Raw genomic sequence first — 4,617 nt, 5'->3', positions numbered from 1 at the left:
AAAATTCTGATTACCGAACCATGCGATCGAAACCCACCTTCGCAATCAGAATCAACATATGCTTACTTTAAGCTTCCTATCTTTTCTTTGATTCTTAAAACATCAGCATGTGACCCATTCACATTATGTAATAAGAATCTCCAAATAGGAACTTCATAGAGTTAGACAGTGGACTTTAATTGAAGTAGAGTCAAACTTTTTGACTTGATCAATCTTATGATCTTTCAGGTAAAATGGCAGCTTCGCAACCAATGCCCCTTCCTTTGGCAACAGAACACATAGACCCTTTGGTAATGGCATATGAGACTATCTCAGACTTAGCCTTTCTCTTTACCATTTGGTCAACCGAGTTGACTATGGCCGATCCCTTTCCATTGGGAAGAGAAATGCTTTTCTAGATATCCAATGCTACCATTGCCAATGTCCATTTAAGGTTTGGGAAGTTGATCTTCTAATAAAATTTGCTTTACTAGTGTTCCGAATCATTGCTGAATCTGTAGCACTGAGCAAATAGATAGGATCATTAAGGCTCGTGTCATAGTCTGTCTCATAGTAGTCCCAAAAAGACTCACTATGTTACTAAGAAAGTGATTGAACATCCAACTTTCACGAGACTTTGACACCCAACTCTCCCGGCTTGTCAATATGTGACTTTATCTCCAAGATGTGAGCACACATAGACTATGCTTGCCAATAGGGATTGAGTGACTTTAAACTTTTCAAGAACTTGTGGGTGAGGGAGAATAATTGGAGGAGGTGGAGGAAGTGAAGCATGATGTTGAGGGACACCATCTTCAAGAGATTTGGGAAGATCATAGTTGTCTGAACCAGACATCTATAATGGGAGAAAATTAATTTAGTTGATTCAAAATCCTTAATATAACACCCAATATAAAATATTAAGCCTAGGATCCAACACAATATTTTATAATTTGGAAGAGGGATGCTGTAATCCAAGCTATAAAATATTTGAAGGTAGGCGAATGACGATTCACCAATTTCCACCATGAAAAACAAAATAATTTATTAGGTTTTAATTGGATTTGAAATTCCTAGATCTTTTGAGATTCATTGAACTTTTCAATGGCATGTTTCAATCTCGAGTGTGCCCTCTCAAATTTTGTGACTGGGATGCCGAGGATCACAAAACAAGGTGTGAATAACCATACCAATTCACTTGGTGCCCTTAATATTATTACCTAATCAATGTGCCGGTTAACCACACACGCTCCATTGATCTATGACAAACATCAAGTCACCCTTCGTGATCCTTACTAGTCCAAGTTAGTGTGCCGGTTAACCACACACGCTCCACCAACGACTTGGTAAGATACAAAGTGTGAATTCCATGGGCTAGCACCAAATTCACATTTTTCCTAAAGTAACTAAGATTGGGAATTAAATAAAAAATATTTAGTTACTTTATAATAATCATTATACTTTTAATGAGAATTTAAAGTCATTGTCCTACCCGTTCGGCTAACGACCCTCCACCGATCAAGCAAGCGGTGGGTGAGAGTGGACACCCATTAAGTCGCCATTTTATAGGCAACAACCTTATACCCACCTTATAGACCGGCTTCGTGAATGAGGCCTACTAACGGTAAAACGACTTGTTCTTATACATACATACACATATATATATATATATATATATATATATATATATATATATATATATATATATATATATATATATATAATTAACCATTAATGTTATAAATAGTATAAGTGTTGAATTTTAACTTTTAAAATTCTAAGTGTTGGAATTAAAGTTTATTAAACTGTGTGAAACTTTTCCAAATTCCAAAACTTGAGGGAAAATTTTGAAACTATTCAAAACTAATTAATTCCATGATTTATGTGTTTAAAGTAGTTTTAATCCAAAAACTCTTCAAGTTCCATAACTTAAGGACAAGTTATGGAAGACTTTAAACTAATAAAAGAATTAGTTTTCTTTATTTTATAACTTATGGAATTAATTAAGGTTACACTTTATTTATATATTTATTAATGAAGTGACTCTTGAACCTCCATAACTTAAGGACAAGACTCTTAATCTTTTGTAACCATCCAAGACTTTTCATTTCATAACTTATGAGTTAAAGGTTCATAAAAATGAAGACTCTTCATTTTCATGTAACTTATATGTTTTAAGTGTGTGTTAAATAAAAGTGACCTTTGGATATCCATAACTTGAGGAAAAATTATGGACTCCATTAAAACACATAAATGATCAAGAATTAATCCTAAACAATTCAGCAAATAATTCCTATCATCTTCTAAATTCATAAGAACATGAACATGATCATCAAAATTTCAAGAATTATATGAACACATAAGATCATGGAATTTTGATTATAACTTTGAAATTGGTCCACCATCATCATTACCACATCAAAAACAGGTTTTATGAGTCCAAAACAGTTTAAGGTAATGATTCTAGATCAATTCCAGCACCAAAACTCGAAGATATGCTGTCTGGGGTTCTAACTCGTCGAGTACATGAACCAACTCGCCGAGTTGGATGAGTTTTGCCTTGGACTCGTCGAGTCCCTTCATGGACTCAGCGAGTCAGCTGTGCAGACAGCATAAAATCTTCGATTTTCAGCAATTTGCATCAAGTATTCAAACAAGCAAGCCTAGGCTCTGATACCACTGTTGGGTTTTGAGCAATCTAACACTTCCTAAGTATGCATGCAACCCTAATAAACCTTGGATCTATGTTTGTCTAAATACATGCAAAATAATAATTTTTCCAAGGTTTATAACCTATCTAACATGGCATGGGGAACATTTCAACATAAAGAGTTAGAAGAGATTACATACCTTTTTGATGAGTTTGGTTCTTGAGGAGTTTGAGGGCCAAGCACCAATAGTGTGAATGCCTCAAATGGAAGCACAAAACACCACAAACTCTTGGAAAACTTTGAGAGAGTGTATACACTTGTATATTTCAGCCACACACAAGCTCACACACACACTAGTTCACTAGTTACACTTAGGCACCATTTCATGCTCCATAAGCATGCTTATATAGTGTGCATGGTTAGGGTGAAACCCTAATAACCCATGACCTTTCCTTTCCAAGGATCCATGGGTTAAAAGCTCCATGGATCATCCATGGACTTCCATATAAGCCTAGCCCATTAACAAAAGAGCATTAGCCCACACTATATAAAACCAATAGCCCATAATCTAATTAGTCTTCCTTTTAATCTCTAAAATAATTCATAATTAATTTAAGACTAAAACTAATTAAATAACATAATCTCATATTAATATATTATAACTTATAATATATTAATAAACATATGTGTATAACTCTCGAAAAATTATCCATAAATAGTTTGGATGAGATGCAACCCAAATGGACCATGCCGGGTCGGGTCAAGTATATACCAAATAAGTTATGGACTTAGACACCTTATCCAACAGTAATGGTATTCGCGAGCTAGTTAGGTAAGGGTGATATGAATTTCTTATGCAGCTGATGACGGAGAGTAAGTCGGAGATTTACCCTAGGGTAAGCCTAGGATGAGATTATAGCAGTGAGCATTAGTAGTAGAAGGGACTTGGTGAAGTCAAGGCAAACGTTAAGGAACTTACTGATAGATGTGGAAGGCGGTATGGGCCTGTACTACTAAAAGCAGAGGATCCGTACTCGAGTCAAGGAGGGCCGAGATAGAACTAGGGAACTTGTAGAATGTGTGAGACCTCTCGAGGTTATGTATGACCCTGAAGATTATGTGTTTTGTTTCAGAATGGTGGTGAAACATCACGGAGTAGGAGGTTCAAGGTCTGAGTCAGGATTAGGTTCACGTTCGGGTGCAGGTTCCGGACCAGTTGATGACGGACTACACGAGTTCATTGCGTCTAAGATCACGAGAGGCATCCTTGAGGCGACCCCGGTGAGTTTCGAGTCGATCAAGGAAGGGATTATCGAGCTGATAAAGGATCATCTCATGGCATTTTGGAGTGACATGTCGTCTAGCCAGTCAGGGACACGCACACTCTCCCTCAAGGACTTCGGAGGATGTGGTGTGCCAGACTTCCACGAGGTGAAGGACCCCATCGTGGCCAAGAGGTGGATTCCAGACATGGAGGTTGCTTAGTTGATGAACTTCTGCCCTGAGGGGTAGAAGGTCCAGTACACTCCAGAATGTTTGAGGGACCGAGCTCGAGATCGGTAGGAGGCGGTCAGTGATTCGTTGGGAGCCCCAGCCATTGAGGCTATGACCTGGTCGGACTTTGTGACTAGGTTTAGAGTTGAGTTTGCGTCGGCTGTGGAGCTTCAACAACTGGCCAGGGAGTTTCTGGATATGAGGCAGACGAATGATTCGGTGGCGGAGATTACCATCAAGTTCAGGGAGAGGGCCTTACTGGTGCCTCAGTATGCAGGGCATGAGAAGATGAGGAAGTCCCGGTACCACGACATGTTGAGGGCTGACATCCGGAAACATGTCAGCTACTCGGCATGCTAGACCTTGGATGACATGATTACGAGGGCGAGGGAGAGGGAGATTGATATAGAGCACCTCCGGAAGAGGAAGGCAGAGACTAAGTAGGTTACTAGGTTTCAGGGAAGAAACCCAAGGGATTCGACTCTAGGTCGAA

This window comes from Lactuca saligna, chromosome 8 (assembly GCF_052625555.1).
Source record: "Lactuca saligna cultivar CGN05327 chromosome 8, ASM5262555v1, whole genome shotgun sequence".
NCBI lineage: Eukaryota > Viridiplantae > Streptophyta > Magnoliopsida > Asterales > Asteraceae > Lactuca > Lactuca saligna.
The sequence above is the reverse complement of the archived record's forward strand: the minus strand, read 5'-3'. Positions refer to the sequence as shown.